Consider the following 21747-nt stretch of genomic DNA (forward strand, 5'->3'; position numbering starts at 1 on the left):
ATTGGAAGTTGACAGGTTGTTAGATGCTACAGATTTTAAAGGGCACTGAAGAATTGTAGGAAAGAAACATTTTCTAAAAGTGTAATTCAACTCTCTTTAGGACACTCTTCAGAGGATCACTGAGGCTAGAAACCTACTCCCTGATCCTGAACAGATGAGATACAACAATACGGTCAACTGAACAGTGCTGTTGTTATAGCTTTACTTAACTACTTGCAGTTCCTCAAATGTACCATATTATTTTTCTTCTCCAAGTATTTATACATGATGCTCCCTCTGCCTGCAAGGCCAGTTTGTCTGCTATCCTCACCTGTCTTTGCTTACCTACCTCTTTTCATCTACAAGTCTCACTGGGACTTCTGAGATATCATCTCTGAAACCACCAAACTTGGTTTGCTATCTCTCCTATTTGCCCCCACCAAAACCTATGCTTATATCTCATTTCTCCTACCATTCTGAATCATGATCCTATGTTTACTTGCTCACTCATATTGTATCTTATTCATCTTTGTATTTCTCATGCTTTGGCATATAATTTCTAATGCTTCCTCTTGATAAATGGAAGCTCCATAAATGTGGAATAAATCAATCAGATTACCATGAAAGAAACAACATTCACCCCTGATTTCATTTGCTTCTCCCCTAACCCAATAGTAAATGACTGAAGACACCAGATTCAATATAAAAGTGTTCCAAAACTGCCGTGTCGTGCCTGCGTCATTAGGTGGCAGAGAGCAGAGAGGCTCGCCTACGCCCAGCGTCCTGGCCTTGGGCACCTGGATGGTTGACGGCCTGACAGGGGAAAAAAAAAGTGTTCCAAAACTGACTAAAGTGGTCAATGAACACTTTTTGGAGTCATGCCACAAGATACAGATTTAAATTCCATCTGTATCACTTATTACCTCTGTGATCTTAGGCAAATTACTTCTTTCTGAGCCTATTTCTGCATCTGTGAACTATTGACCATTCACTGTATTGACCTCATAGAAAGGTTGGAAGGATTTAATGAGATATTGAGTATAAAAATGCTTCATGTAGCTACTGATACACCATAATACGCATTTCATCAATGATAACCATCTATTATTATCATTAGGATTCATTATAGCCAAAAATTGGTTATTATGCTGTTAACATAAGAAATTTGGAGAGAATACCTTCATATCAATTTTCCTAGTTGCAAAAGATGTTTCTGGTGGAATATGTATTAAAATATAGAGAATTAGGTGGCACCTGAAGTCAGCTATTTTTAATGAATCTAACTTTGTCAGTACTTCAAATCTTTTCATTTAATTGCTTCTTTTTTATTCCTGCTTCTAAGTTTCCTTTCATTTTTTTCTGATAGATTTCCCCCCTTAGTTTCAGCTTTTTTCTTAACCCCCTAAATGTTGCCATGGGGAAAAACATAAAAATGTGAATGCTGGGGATTAATTACCTTCTCTATTCCTGTAACTATTAGTCACCATCTCTTCTATAATCTAAGGCCTAGTTACCACACCTACTTCTCTCAGAAAAGTATGAGTTGGTTTTACTATGATTTTTCTTATGGTCACAAATATATGTGTATTTACCTCAAGACTCTAAAGCCTGTTTTGAGAACCCTAAATTATATCTAATTGTTACTCTAAACATGTCACCTTTTCATCTTTCATTTCTCTATTTTCTTCCTCATCTGCCATTAAAAAATGCCAAGTTGTACTTAAATAATGAGTCAATACAATTTTACACATACCCCCTGGAAATGAAGCACTTTATACACAAAACATTCCACGGGAACTTATAGTGAGATAAAAAATAACTTTAAATCAAAACATAATAAATATATTTAAGGCCTATAAGGGCATGATAAGCTAGCCTATGGGCAAATGGGCCTAAATATGTTTAGCACCTTTTAAAACCACAAAGATTGGTCACTGCAATATTACATGAGTAGAATTGACCCACTATATCCCCTTCATAGGAATTTGCTCTGCTATCTCATTACCCAAAATAAAATTTATTTAATAAACTCTAAGTGTCTCACTTATCTTGCTTGTTTCATTCATATATAATGCAACTAACTTAAAATTGCAACTTCAAAGGACATTGACATTTCAGTTTAAATTAGTAACTGTTATTGTGTTCTCCCTCTTCAAGGATGAGGATAGGCATGACAGTCTTTTAAGAACCAGTTTCCACAAAAGCTTCACTGCATGTGCACAATCCATTATGGCTCTAAGGAGATGCAGAGAAACCTTTATAGATCTTCAACCAATCACAATGTGAAAAACAGTGGTATAGAAAAGTGAACAAGAAGCTGTTTTCTAAGAAGGGCATATTATTTAAAGAAGCTTTCATTTCAAAATGCCTTCAGGTATGAGAGGAAAATTTAGGATGCCCTTTAATGCATTATGAACAAATGGAGATGCATTACATGATGTTAGTATTCTGAGAGACCTGAATCAAGAAGGATAAATCAATATTTCATGCATATATAACTTCTTCCTTTCAAAAATCTCAAAGCCTTAACCCAAAAACTCTAACTGAAAACTTCATTTTCTTTTAATAATTTTGTATAAATAACAGATCATCTTTCCTTCAATTCTAGTAAGCAGTTGGGAATATCTGACTACAGTTTTGCATATAGAATACTGAGGGTGTTAATGCGTGTGTAGGTTTTTGAATGCAGAATGGTATTTCCACATGCAGGGAGGAGAAAAGGCAATTTGGGTGAATGCCCCTTTCTTTTCTTTCTCCTGTGCATCTGTGCTCTGTATTAGGATTTTGAAAAATGTGAGGAAAAGTTACACTTCACTTATCCACCTATTATATTTCCAGCAAAAAAAATCACCTGGGGCACAACTGAAAGCCAGAATTAAATGAATCACCTGAAAACAGCAAGTAATGAAAAAAACAGCTGTTTTATACTCTTAGACAACTAAGAGTGTATAAAAATTAAAGTTATAATTTTACTTAGCTTGGCTACTTGGTTTCTTCTGAAAACATTATGCCTACCTTGCCTTAGAATGTACAGCCATTTTAGAGATATTAGCAGATGCTGTTTAAAACATATGTTCACAGCTTTAAAAATTGAGTTAACTACACAGAAGAGGAAAAAAGACCTAAAATTTAAAGAGAATATCTAACTGTAGTCATTAGTTGACTGCAATGATTTGATGATTCATTTAATCATTGAACACATACATATTGAAAGAATATTTTGTGTATATAGACCAGCATGCATAAATGTATGTATATATGAGAGCACTGGTTGTATGGGAAACAGAAAATCACTGAGTGTGGCTAAATAAAGGGCACATTATTTCAGGGGGCTAGATGGGAATGGTGATAGTCATAGCTTGGGGCCAGAGTATAAAAGGTCTGCGATATTAGAAATTGGAATTTTATTTGGGAGAAATGAGAAGGCATCATCAGATGTTTTTTAAGTTTGAGAGTGCCATGATAGGATTTGTTTTGGAAAGTTCACTCTGTGAAAATGCAAGGTGCAATGGGCATATTCTGTTTTTGCTTATGTAAAAAGGAGAATATTCATATATTTGTATGTAGGTAATATACCGTACATGCAGGTGCTTATATGCATAGACTATCTTTGGAAGGACACACAAAACTGGTAATAGTGGATGCCTCTGGGGCAGGAAAATGGGGATCTGGAACACGAGTTTTGTTTTGATGGGGCAAACTTGCTTTTTATTGTCTACTCCATTGATGGCGAACCTTTTGAGCTCGGCGTGTCAGCATTTTGAAAAACCCTAACTTAACTCTGGTGCCATGTCACATATAGAAATTTTTTGATATTTGCAACCATAGTAAAACAAAGACTTATATTTTTGATATTTATTTTATATATTTAAATGCCATTTAACAAAGAAAAATCAACCAAAAAAATGAGTTCGCGTGTCACCTCTGACACGCGTGTCATAGGTTCGCCATCACTGGTCTACTCCTTGCACTGTTTGATTTTCATTATTTGTCTTAGCCTTGGTTCCCTTAGTTCAGAGCCCTAGGATAGACTAATGTGTTGACACTGTACTTGGGGTGGAAAGACAAGGGATTTGAGGGTAAAGAATAAATGGGGAGCCCTAGCCGGTTTTGCTCAGTGGATAGAGCGTTGGACTGTGGACTGAAGGGTCCCAGGTTCAATTCCGGTCAAAGGCATGTACCTTGGTTGCAAGTTCCCTGGCCCTGGTCCGGGTGCATGCAGAAGGCAACCAATCAATGTGTTTCTCTCACATCAATGTTTCTCTGTCTCTCCCTCTCCCTTCCACTCTATCTAAAAATCAATGGAAAATATTCTTGGGTGATGATTAACACACACACACACACACACACACACACAGGGGGGGAGTGAACAAAGAAAAGTGTGAGGCAGGGAATTACTGAGCTGATTTCTGCTTCATCATGGGGCTGGTGCTTTGAAGAGACAGTAAGTTGTTCTCAGCAGGTTTGTTTGACACTACTGTTGCTGGGTATTTTTAGGAAGCTAGAAAAAAATGAAACCTGCTTTTTAAATATTTTTATATTTTTATTGATTTCAGAGAGGAAGGAAGCGAGAGAGAGAGAGATAGAAAGATCCATGATGAGAGAGAATCATGGATTGGCTGCCCCCTGCAAGTTTCCCACTGGGGATCGAGCCCACAACCCGGGCATGTGCCCTTGACTGGAATCGAACCCGGGACCCTTTGGTTCACAGGCCGACGCTCTATCCACTGAGCAAAACCGGCCAGGGCTGGAACCTACTTTTTAGCAGAGAGCATAAAGGTAAAGGGGTTTACTTGCCTGACACATTTATTGGTCAAGTTTACCTCATGGGGACCCAATAATTCCAGGTTGCATTATGCAGTCACTCAGAGGCCATACAGGAAGTCAGATCATGCAGCATGGTGAGGCATTTTATTCATGTCCAGGTATGAAGGAATGGCTTACTGCATTTAGTCTTGGAGTATGAGATATGATAGTCTTGGGCTTTACGCTGGTTTCTAGCTAGATGAATGAACTCTACAAATGAGGTAGCTGTATAGTCCAAGAGGTAGACAAACATATTTGGAAGCAAGTTGTTGCTGCTATTTGAGAAGGTGCAAAAACTTGTATCCAGAACACTTTTTTAATGTATCATTTTTTTAAATCCACTGGAAAAAACACACACAGCATGCTTTGTCTAGTGATGGTGTGAAAGGAGGAAAATAATAGAGGTGAAGAACCTAGTTGGGGGGTATTATGATTATTTCAGTGATAACAGATTAACTAAAACAGTAGAATTAAGGAAAAATATAAGCCATATTCAGAAAGTGGTATCAATAGGACTAGGTTACTGATTGGATGTAACGGATAGGGTAGAAGACTTTAAGAATTACTATAAGGTTATGGATTAGGCTATGGATAATGAAAACTAGAGAAAGAAAAACTGGGCTTTGTTTGTGAGCAAAGATAATGAGGTCAGCTTTGTCCATGTTGAATTGAGGTGACGGAAAATAGAGATATTCTGATAAAGATACCCTGTTAAGGTTTAGAAATATAAACCTGGAGTTAAAAGAGAGATCAAGACTGTAGAGACATCTTGAATCATATGGATATACATGGTAGGTAAATTTGAGTTTTTTGAATCTGAGAGAATAGAGAATATTTTCAAAGGTAATTTTCATTACCCTTGTTTAAATGTAGAGATACATGCACTACACTTTAGGAATGTATTCATCAAAATGGTTTGTCTCAACAAATAAATACATTTGTTTTATTAATTTAAAACATAGAAGCCACACTGCCAGTAGTCAGTCAACATATATTGGATCCGCATCATGTATTCATCCCCATCCCCATCATGTATACATCAACAAAGAGTTCTGAAGCAGTAATACGGGAATGGTAGGCAAGATACCTCATCAGATGCTGACAATATAAGTCAGAGACAAGTTAGATGATGAAACATAGACATTAACCACACTTCATGAAAACTACTAAAGACATTGTGAATCAAACAAGAACATATATGCATAGAAACCATAAAAATTAATTGTGTTCATTATTCATCTGAATAAATTTGTTCTGTAGCCAGACTTTGCTATGTTTAACATATAACAATAATTATACCAATGGTAATAATATCTTGATCAATCATAAATTACCTTTCTTTAGGTCTATTGAGTTCAAATGGAGACAAGTATAAACATCAACGTTTTTAGGTCCAATGTACAGTGATGAGAAAAATGGCTTTAAAATAATGAATCTTGTTGGTATCCTATATAATAAAAGCCTAATATCCAAATCGACCGAACGGCAGAATGACCGGCGGAATGACCGGTCACTATGACACACACTGACCACCAGGGAGCAGATGCTCAGTGCAGGAGCTGCCCCCTGGTGGTCATTGCACTCCCACAGGGGGAGCACTGCTCAGCCAGAAGCCGGGCTCATGGCTGGCAAGCACAGGGATGGTGGCGGGAGCCTCTTCCGCCTCCGCAGCAGCACTAAAGGAGCAGTGAGCAGGTGGGCGGTAAGGAGCGAGGGCTCCTGAACTGCAAGAGTGATGTCTGACTGCCAGCAGAAATCCCCCAAGGGGTCCTAGACTGCAAGAGGGCACAAGCCAAGCTGAAGGACCCTCCCCATCCAGTGCATGAATTTTATGCACTGGGCCTCTATTAGATAATAAACTTGTGTAATTCAAGACTGTAAGAGTTGACTATTTTCCCTGTGAAATAAAATGACCATTATTTATCAAATATTTACTATGAGATGGACAATCTGTTGAGTATTTTTTAAAATATTAGGTAAATATTTTTAAAATACTCAAGGTAAATTTTATTATTCCCTTTTAATGTGAAGAAACTGAGACTCAGAAAGGTTAAGTCATTTCCCCAAGGATGTGAAAAAATGGTAGTTGTGATTAAAATTGTAATAGACATTACTAGCACCCTTCTATATATTCAATTCTCTTTTCATCCCAGTACACAGAGGAATGTACACTTTTCCACTTCCTTGAAATTAGAACAGGCCATATGACTAGGCCTGCCTAGTGTAATGAAATCAAAAGTTACATGTCACTTTCAGGAAGAAGCACTGTGCTCAGCTCTCCAGCTCTGTCTTCCCATATTGCAGTAGACCCAGGAGTTTTGTATTAAAATGACAGTGTTTTAAGTTGGTGGAGCTTCCATCAGCCTGAAGGAGGATTATGGGGAGCAGACAGAGTTCCTCAATCTTCTTCTCCCCACCCTATGGCTAACCTGCATTGGTAAATAACAATAGCAAAAAATAAGCATTTGCTATTTTATTGAAACTGCTGAGATTTTGGAGTTTGTTGATACCACATAATAATGTACCTTGCCTTGATTGACAAATTATATGCATATTTTTGTTCCATATTCTGTTGTTCATTATGTACCACCACGTGTTTTTTTTTTAAGTTGGCAGTTTTATAGCTTAAAGATACTACAAAATTGTTCCTTATTTCATTGTTTTCCACAAACATTTGGTTTCTAATTATTTTCATTTCTTAAGCAGAATGGTGAGTTACTTGACTTCTTAGATTTCTTCAATTAAGCTGAGAGAAATCACAGTGTTATCAAGGAAATCACCTTCCACATATAGAATCTACTGCAAATGCATGAACACTAAATCATTTTATGTCGTATACTTGATCTTAAAGCTGCCAAGAGAGAGAAATACCTATTAGTCGGGGATCCAACTTCCCACTCAGTCTGCCAAAGGAAGCTACAAGCTCCCTGGGAACATGTAGTTTGCCATATCCCTGGGGACTAGATGTGTCAGTGTATAGCTTACGATGGATGTTGAACTTCAGCTAATTGACAAATTCACCAGTAAGTTCTGGTGCAAAAGTAAGTCACAGTCCACAAGAACATAGGTATTTTCCTTGAAGTATAACATGACATTTTGGGGACTCCACCAAATTATATGCTCATCTCTTATTGCTTAATGCACCTTACAGAGCATCTTAAGTAGTAGAATGAAATTAAAGTAGCTCTGTGCTCCTGGAACTGAGTTAGGATCAACATGTAAAAATCAAATTTATGTCAGCAGACTAGATTTAAATGAGGAAATCTACTTTATTATGATTCATCTAGGTTTGGCCATAATGAATACATTTATTATTAGAGCACAGCCATTCTGATGGTGACTTTTGGTATCAATTGTCAGACTAAGTTCTCTATTAGCCATCATGATTTGAAAGAGTGTAATTATTCTAGCACTGTTTGACAGGACAGGTGTAAGGTTTCTATGGGCAACTCTACCCAGGGAATAGAAGAATCAATTAATCTTCTTTGTGCCTTTGATCTTAACTGTTAGTGGTTCTAATTTTATTTTGCAAATACACTGAGGTATCAAGTTTTGAAAAAAAATTAATTATGCTAAACATAAATATCATCAGATAAAATCTTACTTCAATTAAATATCTTCAAATCACCCCAGTTCTAGAAAAATCATGTGGCTTTTGTTAGGAGAGCAGTGTGTCTTCATTTCCTTTAAATTCCAATTTGCCTTACATCTAGTTTGTTTTCATATTTTTCCCTTAAAATATGTTTTAATTGAATGTCATCTTGCAATTCAATCTTGAAACTCTGCTCATGTCAAAACACCAGAGTGAAGTCTGTGTGATTAGAAACAGCTACAGAATTCATAGATTGAATACAAGCAAAGTATACTTTTGGGGTTCAATGATGGTATCTGAAACATTCAAGGCATATTTATAAGTGATTAGTCATTTTACTATGTGCATGGAACATCTCTTATGCACCACTTCAAATCTCTCAGCATCACCTCTTGTTCCAACCACATCTGTGGTAACCAGGTCCCCACAGACTTTGACAATCTTGGTGCAAGTAAAACCTGACAGCACCTCACCTCAAGCCTGCACTAAATGCTCTTGCTTCTTGCCCTGTTCTTGATGCACAGCCATGATGGGAATCTTCTCATTGCTCACATAAATGCAACCTGAAAGTACAGGGAAGTTAAATCTTCATAGGGCAAGACTTGACCAACTAGGAATGATATTCAATGGAGAAATGCTTCCCCTTTCATTCTCCTGAGTAGACCATTATGAGAAACATTTCCTGTCTTCTCACAAGAGTCACAGGAGGAAGCAGCCAGTCACTCACCTTGATAGTCTCAAATAACCCATTATCTATGGCTTTATTTTAAGGAAACTAAGGCTAACACAGTATATAAATTCATTAACTAAATGTACATGAATTCAAAATTGTTATTATACTTTATTTCCCACATTATGATAGAAAACATCCATATTATGTCCCACAGAAATAAATTTATGTGTTATCAACCATTCCTAGAAGAAAATTAACTACAACCGGGAGAGAGCAAGTTTATTCAAGATAGATGACAATAGGGATTATATACGAAGGACATAGAATGTTGAGATGCACATACCACAGAATCCTTTGTCTCACCCACTCATTCATCTAATATTTATTGAGTGTATATCAGATGGCAAGCATAATGCTGGGTATTACTAATGTAGAGCTAAGTATGGCAGATATAATCACTATCCTTATGGAGCTTACAATCTATAGATTTTACAGTGATCAATTAGAGATACATATCAGCTCAAGAACTATGATCAGCAGAGTGAAAATGAAATTCTTCTCTGGGAACTATCTCAACCTCATCCCCTAATAGCTTCAGAATTAAATACATAGATAAAAGTAGAGGTCACAGAGGGGAAAACTTTATTTGTAAACTACAGGCCCAGTTTCGTGCACTAGGGGGGGGGGTGTCCCTCAGCCCGGCCTGTACTGTCCAGGAGCCCTCGGGGGATGCTTGACTGATGGCTTAGGCCCTCTCCTCCCGGGGCCTAAGCCATCAGTCAGACATCCTTTGCTCTGCCACAGAGGCAGGAGAGGTTCCCGCCACCGCCACTGTGCTTGCCAGCTGTGAGCCCAGCTCCGGGCTTATGGCTGAGCAGTGCTCCCCCTGTGGGAGTGCACTGACCACCAAGGGGCAGCTCCTGCATTGAGTGTCTGCCCCCTGGTGGTCAGTGCATGTCATAGTGACCAGTCATTCCGCCGTTTGGTCGATTTGCACATTAGCCTTTTATTATATAGGATGATTCTGCTCATGGACCCCCTTGCTACAACAACACTGAGATTTCCTCACAATGAAGTCCTCATCAGGCTATTGTCAACACTGAGTCAGAGAACCTAAGCTCAATGTTCATCATCTACACCAGATATGCAGCTATGCAACCAAGAAGGCAATTACTCAAGATACTGCTTACAGGAGAAAAAGAAAACCCAACCCTTTTAGACTTTACATGATACTCTAGCTATCCAGATTAATTTGGGTCTGGGTTTGAAATAAGATTTAATTATGCATCTTTGATCTGTGATTCACTAACCTTTTTCTCAAGCTTCAAGGACTGCCATCTCATCTTAAACTCATGAGACTAAGTGTGACTAATAATGCTCAGTGTCTCAATGTTAGAGCATTTACCCATTTACATCTCCTTCTAAGGGTTTAATCTCAGGGCCTCTGCTGAGCTCACAAAGCAAGGGGAAGCAAAAGGGAATGAGAAAATTATGTTTTAAAAGATAACATATTAAATTAAATTTTATTTAAATAAAGACTAACAGTTTACTTAGAAATTGAGACTATTTTTTGATTGATATTTCTGTTTTGGAAGGTTAAAGAAAATACTTTGGGTTGAGATAGTTCCAAATTGAGAGTCTCCTATAGTACTTTGATAAATGTAATAAATATCCAGTACTCTCAAATTTGTGTTTGAAGTATTTTTGTGTGTTTCTATTTGGCTTGTTTATTTTGTGCATTAGAATCCATCTAAAAGTAAAATCATATGGTATTTGTCTTTCTCTGACTGGCTTATTTCACTTAGCATAATAATCTCCAGGTCCATCCATGCAGTAGCAAAGGGTAAGATTTCCTTCATTTATTTATTTTTTTTTACAGTTGAGTAGTATTCCATTGTGGAAATGTACCATGGCTTTTATATTCACTTGGGCAGCTTCCAAATCTTGGCTATTGCACAGTAAATAACACTGCAATGAACATAGGGGTGCCTATATTATTTTGAATCAGTGTATTGGGTTTCTTTGGGTATATGTGTTTAAAGTCTTGAATAATAATAACTAATACTAATAGCACATAAAGGCCATTATGCTAAATACTTTACATAATAGTGTTATTCAAGCCTCATAATAAACTTGTCAGGCAAAAATACTATTATTAGTATGGAGGTTGTGAAACCTGCCAAAGGCCACACAGGTAGTCAGTGGCAGTACTGGAAGTTGAATCTAGATTCAAAAGAAGATGATTGGTACAGCAGAAAGCAGAGATATAACATACTAGAGGCCTGGTGCACGAAAATTGTGCACTGGGCGGGGGGGAGTCCCTCAGCCCGCGCCTGCACCCTCTCGCAGTCCAGGAGCCATCAGTTAGACATCCTTAGCTCTGCTGCAGAGGTGGGAGAGGCTCCCACCACCACCTCTGCGCTCGCCAGCCATGAGCCCAGCTTCTGGCTGAGCAGCGCTCCCCCCGTGGGAGCATACTAACCACCAGGGGGCAGCTCCTGCGTTAAGCGTCTGCCCCCTGGCAGTCAGTGCATGTCATAGCAACCAGTCGTTCCGCTGTTTGGTTGATTTGCGTATTAGCCGTTTATTATATAGGATAATACATGGTATCTTCGAAAGATGGAATAGAAATTACCCATAAATTGCAAGATATAACAAAATCAAACATTACTAAAAACTCAGCCATTGCCAATCAAAAATGTTGTTAGAAAAATATTAGTAAATGGTTAAGATCAAGATATATCCTTATAAATGATTAAACATCAAGAACAAAGAAAGAGGCTTAAAAGTATTCTGAATAAAGACATAGATGATTTACAAAACAAAATAAAACAAAAACAAATCTCAGGCTGGTCTCAAACTTCTCATTAACACAGCATTCAAGAAAACAATGGAGCAAATCTTCAAGTTGGGGAGTATAAAAAGCTGTAGCCCAATAATTCTGTATCTATCTAGGATGCTGTTTATTTTAAAGGTAAAGGAAAAGCATTCTCAAGTACATAAGAACCCCCAAATTTTTATCATCTCCCACTTCTTTAAAAATCTGTATTAAATGCCCCCAGTTAATATAAAGCTCCACTTTACAAGAGAAACTATTTGTTAGGTACCTTCCTGGAGGGTTAATTTGTAGTGCACCAAAAAAAAAAAAGTTGCCCTTGCCAAATAGGATGCTATAATTCTAGTATTAGAAATTCCTTTAGGTTAAAATATGGCTCTTTTAAAATGCAAATACTTCTGGGAAAGTTGAGATATTAAGCATTTCAAAGTCATTGACAATATCTTAATGAATAAGTTTAATTGATCAAATATTTTTCTCTTAAAAGCTAAGCTGAGGTCAGATTAACCAGCTGCATAATAATTTTAATGTGGTGAGAAGAAGAACATTTTAGAAGGAAAGTAGATGGAAAAGCCTGAATGGGTGGCCAAGGAAAGCCAGGAAGCACTTGTGTGCCCTTAAGACAAAGTGACTCATTTGACAATTTTGCTTAAGACCGGTTCCACACAAAACAATGAATGTTGAAAATACATCAAAATCTGGACTGAATCCAAAACAAACAGTGGAGTTTACTATTAACCATGAGTCCTTTATATTGTTAGCTGTGATTTTCTTTTAAATTTTACCTCAAAAAGTACAATTCACAAACAAAGTCTTGTTAGCCAATGGTTCAGTTTTTAAAAGTTGTATTTGAAATCATCCTTCTAATTCAGCAAAGGAGATTTATGCTTAGGTTGAACTATAAAGAGTTATAAAGGTAGTCAACAAAGAATTAAAAAAATAAAACATACTGCCTATTGTGTATTGATTCAAAGCCAACATGAATTGATTCCCCCTTTTGGTCTTATATTTAGCTAAGGCACAAAATAATTTTATAAGGTTGTTAGCTTTGTAAGAAATCTATATATATAAAAGCTTAAGCGACCGAATGACTGGTCAACCAGTTGCTATGATGCGCACTGACCACCAGGGGGAAGACACTCAATGCAGGAGCTGCCCCCTGGTGGTCAGTGTGCTCCCACAGCAGGAGCGTGGTTCAGCTGATTGACAGGCGCCAGATGCGGGGCTCACAGCTGGCGAGCACACCTGTGGTGGCATGAGCCTTTCCCTCCTCCTCCACAGAGCTACCGAATGGCAATGGCAGGTGCAGCAGGGCTGGGATGAGCAGGAGCTGAGTAGCGCCTGCCCGGGCTCAGGCTCCTCCCTGGCCAGCTGCTGCTTCGCGCACTGCTATATCCCTCAGGGGATGTTGGACTGCAGGTTTTGGCCTGATCCCCACAGGCCAGGCCTGAGGGATCCCACAAGTGCACAAATCCGTGCACCGGGCCTCTAGTTAGATATAACAGTATATGGACATTCATGTCTATCACATATTTAATGTAGCAACTGTACTGAAAAAAAGTCTAAAAGATGACACTGTCTCCCTAGTATTTAAACTTTAGTACTTAAAAATTTTATTGCATTCTAATGACTGTGTAAAATATAAATTTTACTTGGAGCCCACGGAGATGTATGCATCCCAATAACTTCCAAAGGAGAAAGAAAAGTATTGGTTCATTAACGAACCCAGAATTTAAATGATGCCTTCTTAGATACTCAGCACCAGGTCACATAATAATATTCAGAAAGCTCACAATTATGTATAGATGATATTAGAAGTCAGCTCTAACAGAAAATACAGGTATACTGCATTGTGAGCAAACACACTTGCTGAAGAAAAAAAAAAGAGCCACTGTATTATTCATGAATGCGGGGGGGTTGCGGGGGGACACACACACTAGAATCCTAACTGGCATGCGACCACTGTATCTAAGATGTTTCTTTTCCAGCTTCTTTCATCTAAAATGTGGAATAGTACAGTGGTTAAGAGCATAGGATCTGGAGCCTGGTTGCCTGGGTTTAAATGTCACTTCTGCCATTTTGTAGCTGTTTGACATTGGCACGTATCTTAACTTGCCTTTGCCTGGGTTTCTTCATCTGTAAAAAGGAGGAGATACGAATACTATCATCTTATTGTTGTATCAAGTATTAAATATGTAAAAATATATATAGTTGTTAGAACAATATCTGCTACATACTAAGTACTATATGTGCTAGTTATTATCATTTAGAATTAACCATGCTGCTTCTTAGCAACTATTAACTTTATTTTTAATTTAGCTTCATTGTTGAAAGTATTACAGATACCCCATTTTTACCCATTGATCCTTCTAGCTCACCCCGCTCCCCCTCCCCAGGCCTTCACCACACTATTGTCTGTGTCCATGGGTTATGTACATATTCATATGAGTTCTTTGCTTAATCTCTTCCCACCCACCCAGCCTTATCTTGACGCGTAATATTGCTTTTATATTGCACTCCACATTTTTTTAAACTGTCATTAATACACGGATGACACATACGCTTTCTAGTTAAGATGAGATTTATCATGATTTCAGCTATCAAAAAATTAATCATTATACAATTAACTCAATTATCCATGAAAAGTCAAATGACACCAGTGCTTCATTAATGATAGCTAAGAGGAAAAGGCAGAGTGAGGATGTCTCATGATTAACACCTTAAAAATGATGGCTGATATAATAATGTTTTTAATAGGCATTTATTTCCAAGGAAGTATTTACTTGGGAGTAAAATGAAAAGGGGCAATCTAGATGGTCATATGCAGTGAGTTATGATAGATTTTTTTATCAGTTGTGGAAAATTCAAATTTCGAATGTTAAGTGTTACAATTGGTCATAAGATAACGTCATGAAATGGGGGCAGGTCAGTTAACCCATTTATAGATATCTAACAAATCATTTTTGTTCTGTCTACAACCTATGGTAACGATTGCTTTTAAGGTCTCTTCTTATGTGTGTATGTGTGTAACATAGAAAAAAATGGTATATCCATAGCCTTAAAGCTAGGGGATTTAAAAAATATTTTACTATTACATAATCTAATTTACTCATTATCTACTATGGCACCATATTTCCACCAGCTTCTTCAAGGCATCGCTTTACCCTTTATGACACAAAAGATTTAGTATCATAGTAGGAGCATTTGTTACATTATTCCTTAGTTCCATAATACCTGGGAAAGACATAAAGAAATGGTTCATTACCAGAAAGAAGTCTTACTAGTAGCCTGCTATGTACAAATATGGAATCAATAGATGGTTCAACATATTTATATTTCACCTACCAACCCATATAGAATCTTCCTTGGTCATTCTGTATCTTCCTAACATTCCCCATCCACTTTACTTCTCCTCCTCTACTTTTTCCTCATAACTGCTCAATTTTTATTTATCCCTTTGCTTCCCCCCAGCCAAACCCCTGCTCCCCATTATTCTGGATCTATCCTGGAAGGTGCTGCCAGATCCTTTTCAGTACTGACTTTTTTCTTGGATCATTTTGAAGGAGTGGCATTAAACTCTTAAGATCGTGAGCATTCTAACGTCTGTAGGCCCCTATATTATGCCATATAAACAAATATTTTCTTACAATATTTTAAGGTATAAAAACACTGGGGTTAATAATGGGGGCAATGGAGTCGGACTGTCATGCTTCCAGTCTTGGCTTCCTCACTTCTTAACTGTGTCCTTGGCTAATTATTTAACCTCTACATACTTTACCTCCCTCTGCTATAAAAATAGAGATAATTATAGTAATTATCACCTCATGAGATTGGGCAGATAATTGAGTTAATACATGTAAGAAGGTTTGACCAGTGCCTAACATATAGTAAGCAGCCACATAAACAATTGTTATAAGTACTGGCTGAGGATCCAAGACTCTCATGATGCTTGAAGGTGATTCTTGGTCCCTCCAAGTAATATCTTACACTGTAGCCTGATACACCTACCCAGCAATTATTTAATATCATAAACACCATTCCCACTGGTCTTTCTACAACCTGGTAAATGCTAATGAAGCTAATCAATTAATTGGTTTTATAACTAGAGATAATTGTAATTGATGAATTAATTTTTCATAGGGAACATTTGATGTTAGAGCTCATTTGGAGACAATGTCCTATGAAAAATGAATAGCCAGCATAGGGTTCAGTAGCCACCTCTATATGGAAGTAGCCCTGCTTGCAGCCAGAGGCATTACTAGCTTTACTTCAGAGATGGAGATTTGAACATTTTTCACTGAAGTTCTTTCATCTCAAAAGTATTGAGTTTTCAGGTAAAGAAACTGTTAAGAGGTGAGATTAGTGCCTCAGTCACAGGTTTTAAAAAAAGCCAATTGTTTACTATGAAATGAATCCTATTCTTTCTGTCCCACACTCCTGATATTAGTAAACCACTTGATTCTGTGGGATCTGTTCACAATGCCTGTCAACTCTATCCTTTCTTTACCATTTCATATTCCTTAATTAATTAAATGGTCTTATTTAACTCTCCATCTCCAGTTTTTCTTTCATACAATCCATCCTGAATGCCTCTGTCACATTAATTTCCAGAAAGATACTCTCCAAACAAAATCTTCACTCCTAAAGAACATTTTTCTTAGACTACCATTCAAAATCTTCCTCCCTTGTCCACAGGGATGTGATAAAAGAAGACTGTAGACTGGATTTCCTGGAGTTAGCTAAGAAGAGATTCATTTTTACAGAAATAAATAAGTACAGAAGAAAGATGTCCCAAGAATCTCTCCAATGTTACCAAGGATGCTTGCTGGGAACAATATTCCTGGATAATGTGCTTTCCCAGGCCATACACAGCAAGAGGGGGGCGAGAAAGAATAATTCCCAAAACGTTCCACAAGGGGGCAGCAAATACCAACTGGGGGTTGTGCAGAAGCTAGCAAGCATGCAGGATTGAGAAAAGAAGTGCAAGGTAAGGTGAATTTTAACCATATTTTCCCATTGAGAAGGTATTTTACTGCCCCTTCGGTGAAGATCAAACTTGAAAACCACTCTGGGAACTTGGCAAATGTGCAAATGTCTGGTTCTCACCCAAGTGATGTTGATACAGCTGTTCTTTAGACTCACTCTGAAACACACTGATACAACATCAAAACATCTAATATTATGCTCTTCATTTTAGCACTACTCATGCCTTTCCTTAGGCTGTTGCCACTTTTAATAGCTATTTTCCTCCATCTCTGCACTGGTGAAATGTTTTCCCATCCTTAAAAGCTATTGCAAATACCTTATCTCTGATGTTTTTCCAGAGCTAATCCCCTGCCCCAACGCCTCCCGCGCCAAATATATATATATATATTGCTTCTGCTGAAAAGGATGGGATGGATAAGGAGAAGTCTTAGTATTGGGCTAGGGGTGTGTTAGGGGCACTGTGATTGGACTGCTGAGATGCTGCTGGAAAGTAGGATCTAATGTTTACATTGAGCCTTTGAAGCTAGAATTTACCCAAGGCCTAACAGCTAACCAAAATATTTGGGAAGTAATCAACAAATCAGGCCTGTCATGGGTTAGAGCAGTAGTTCCCAATAGTTGTGCAAATTGGAGTCACCTAGGGTTATTTAAAAACTGATACCTGGAGCCCCTCTCCAGACATTCTGACTTAATTGGTATGGGTTTTAACCTGGGAATAAGTATTTTAAAACCTCTTTAAGAGATTCTAATGTGTATCAAAGTTTGAGAGTTTTGGATTACAGAGAAATAGGTCTAACATGATTTGAGAGAAGAATCAGTCATGTCAGAGCAGTAGACTTGGGTGGGGAGAAGAGAGATTAACTGGTTCTCAATAATCACCTCCACAAGGACAGTTGTAAGGGAGAGGGATTGTAACCCTGAGGTGGCTGTTTAACTGAGCATGTGCGGTTTAAAGTAAGCTAGGGAAAAGCACATGATGGGTTGGGAAGCATTGTTACAGCTTATAAGTAGTACATTTAAATTTAGGATTCAAGCCTAGGAATACCAGATGCATCTAATTCCAAGCAAATGTTCTTAAATTTTCCATCATTTATCCAATTTAATGTTCATCAGGATCCCTAGAAATACTGTTGAAAACACAATTCCTTGGACCCCCATCTCCTAACAAGTGTTTGTGCAAAGTGGTGGTTACTGTTTTTACCAACAGAACAACTTAGTCTTTTTGTTTTCCAGAAAACCTTATCTTGAACTTACATATATAAAACAAATAAAAGTAGAGATGATTTAGTTCAAGCAGAAGTTGGGAGTTCAGTTTAAATCACTGTGCAACTTCTCCTTTACTCGACCGATCTATTCTCTAAGACAAGTTCTTGAGGCTTCCTCTTACTGTTTGAAATCCACTTTCTAAATCCACACTAAAATTTAAAATACAATTCTACCATAATTCTATAAAATAACCTATAGAAATACTTGTATAATTGTAGAAGTGTTAATATACAGGAATATTCACTCAACACTGTAAAAATGAAAACATTTTTAGAGGTGATAAAAGTGTCATTCAATGTGGGAATGATTACATCAATTATGGTAGCTAAAATACCTGATAGTTATTGAACATGTAACACTCACCAAGTACTGCACTGGATGCTTTATGTCTATTATCTCACTTATCCCTCTTAATAACTGTACAAAGTAGGGTCAAAGCAAAAATTGAAATGAGCAGAGTAAACAGGTAAGGAAGACTCTATTCAAGACTATTTCCACAGAGCAAAAAGGTCAGAACTCAGACTGAACTCAGGTCTGCTGAAACAAAGAGTGTAGTCTGTTAAGAACTGGAGTGAATTAGCGGGAAAGTACTTGAGAACATTAGTCGGGGGTCATAGGTCATCTGTGTTTGCTAATTGGCTTTATCCAAAGGAAAAAGAAATTGGTATCTTCATGACAGCAGATGCTTTTACAGCTTTATCAAAGCACCCTTTCCAAAGTTAAGCTCCCACTCTCCCACAGAGATTGGTAGAAAGAGAGCTATCTTTCTTGATGATTACATTTCAAGGGATGGCATATGGAACCTTGAGAAAGACATTCCTGGGTTATAAAACTGGCAAGAGGATTTTAAAAAGATTTACATCTCAAAGAAGCTAAGAAAAAATTTACAGTTACAAGTTTTCTAAACTAAATAACCTAAGAAAAGGAAGGCCAGGAGCCTGGAGTCAGAAAGAAGCCTGTATAAAGTTTTGTTAGAGTGAGGGGAATATTAAATCCATCTTGGTTAGTAGATTCAATTATCTTCATTTTACAAATGAAGAAATTGAGACTTAGAGAGCTTTTTAAACGTATGAAGTAGATCTGTATATATATATATATATATATATATATATATATATATATATATATAGATGTTAACAAAAAGGTTAAATTGTTTAAAATGCAGAACAATTGATTACTACTGTGGTAAAAAAAGATAACAATTGAAAAACCTCTCTCTTTCAAGTCCAAAAGAAAGGGTATGAAAGAAGAAAAAGCAAACTATGGTTGCCTCAAGGGAGTTGGAAGTGTGTATGAAGGATTTCAATTATATACAACTAGAGGCCCAATGCATAAAATTTCGTGCACTGGGGGGTCAGGGGGTCCCTCAGCCCGGCCTGAGCCCTTTTGCAGTCCTGGAGCCCTCGGGGGGATCAGGCCTAAGCTGGCAGTCAGACATCCCTCTGGCAGCCTGGGAGCTTCTGTGCTCTCAGCCATCAGCCTGGCTTGTGGCTGAGCAGAGTGCCCCCTATGGAAGCCCACTGACAACCAGCGGCAGCTCCTGCATTGAGCATCTGCCACCTGGTGGTAAGTGCGTATCATAGTGACTGGTCAATCCCCGTTGTTCTGCTGTTAGGTTCAATTTGCCTATTATCCTTTTATTATATAGGACTAGAGGTCTGGTGCACAGATTTGTGCACTGATGTGGTTCCTCTCCTGGCCTGAGGGGATCAGGCCAAAACCGGCTCTCTGACATCCCTGAGGGGTCCCAGATTGCAAGAGGGTGCAGACCAGAACCTAGGGACCCCCACTGGTGCACAAATCCGTGCACTGGGCCTCTAGTATACATATAAGATCTTTGGTTAATCTCTTTCCGCCCTCCCCTCTCCACCCTTCCCTCTGAGATTCATCAGTCTGTTCCATGTTTCCATGCCTGTGGTTTCTGCTCCTGTGTTGAGCATCTGCTCCCTGGTGGTCAATGCACATCATAGCTACTGGTCGGCCAGTTGGCTGGTCACTTAGGCTTTTATTTTTATTTTTTATTTTTTAAAATTAAATCTTTATTGTTCAGATTACATTTGTTCCTCTTTTTTCCCCCATAACTCCCCTCCTCCCAGTTCCCGCCCCACCCTCCGCCCTCACTCCCCACCCACTGTCCTCATCCATAGGTGCACGATTTTTGTCCAGTCTCTTCCTGCATCTCCCACTCCCCTTTCCCCCCAAAAAATAGTCAGTCCATTCCCTTTCTATGTCCCTGATTCATTATAATCACCAGTTCATTCTGTACATCAGATTATTTATTCACTTGATTCTTAGATTCACTTGTTGATAGATGCATGTTTGTTGTTCATAATTTGTATCTTTACCTTTTTCTTCTTCTTCCTCTTCTTAAAGGATACCTTTCAGCATTTCATATAATACTGGTTTAGTGGTGATGAACTCCTTTAGCTTTTCCTTATCTGTGAAGCTCTTTATCTGACCTTCAATTCTGAATGATAGCTTTGCTGGATAAAGTAATCTTGGTTGTAGGTTCTTGGTATTCATCACTTTGAATATTTCTTGCCATTCCCTTCTGGCCTGCAAAGTTTCTGTTGAGAAATCAGCTGACAGTCGTATGGGTATTCCCTTGTAGGTAATTGAGTCTCTTTCTCTTGCTGCTTTTAAGATTCTCTCTTTGTCTTTTGCTCTTGGCATTTTAATTATGATGTGTCTTGGTGTGGTCCTCTTTGGATTCCTTTTGTTTGGGGTTCTCTGTGCTTCTTGGACCTGTAAGTCCATTTCTTTCACCAGGTGGGGGAAGTTTTCTGTCATTATTTCTTCAAATAGGTTTTCAATATCTTGCTGTCTCTCATCTTCTGGTATCCCTATAATTCTGATGTTGGTGCGTTTGAAACTGTCCCAGAGGCTCCTTACACTATCTTCGTATTTTCGGATTCTTTTTTCATTTTGCTTTTCCGGTTGGGTGTTTTTTGCTTCTTCGCATTTCAAATCTTTGACTTGATTCTTGCGCTCCTCTGGTCTGCTGTTGGGTGTCTGTATAATATTCTTTATTTCAGTCAGTGAATGCTTAATTTCTAGTTGGTTCTTTATCACAACATCAAGGGTCTCATTAGATTTCTTGAGGGTCTCATCAAGTTTATCGGCAGTTTCTAGCAAATTATTGAAAGCCCTCAAAAGTGCGTTTTTTAGCTCTATATCCTCCATTTCTGTCATGGTTTTTTGTCTCCGCATTTTTTATGCTTTCTTGGTGCACCCCTTGTGGTCTTTGTGCGCAGTCTTGTTGTAGTTGAGCCTTAATTGTTGTCGGCAATACTAGGGGTGAATTGACCTCCAGGCTAACTGGCTATGAGAGTCAGCTGTGTCTGCAGTGGGAGAGCTTCTGTGCTGAATCTCTAGGGCGGTGCTAATCTAGCCTTTGCCTGAGGCTATCCGGCAAATGCTTCTGTGCAGGGCTTGTGCGGGGCGGGTCCCCGGGGATCTACAGGGCGGGCGGAGCGATCAGTTATGGCTGCTCTCAGTTCTGTCCCCAGTGGCTCTGCAACCGCTGCAAACCTCGGAGAGAAAGCTGCCTTCCCGCTTCTCCCGTTTGAGTCTGGGTCCCTAGAGACTCGCCCGGATCTGGAGCTCAGA

At 38.3% G+C, this 21747-nt stretch overlaps 1 non-coding gene across 1 annotated transcript; it reads left to right on the forward strand.

Moving 5' to 3' along the window:
* Positions 1-674: 674 nt before the first annotated feature.
* Positions 675-800, forward strand: LOC111825094. Its single transcript, XR_002828198.1, has one exon. It is a non-coding gene; the product is annotated as a small nucleolar RNA SNORA17 (small nucleolar RNA).
* Positions 801-21747: the final 20947 nt, after the last annotated feature.

Source organism: Myotis lucifugus, unplaced genomic scaffold (genome assembly GCF_000147115.1).
Source record: "Myotis lucifugus unplaced genomic scaffold, Myoluc2.0 scaffold_13, whole genome shotgun sequence".
Taxonomy (NCBI): domain Eukaryota; kingdom Metazoa; phylum Chordata; class Mammalia; order Chiroptera; family Vespertilionidae; genus Myotis; species Myotis lucifugus.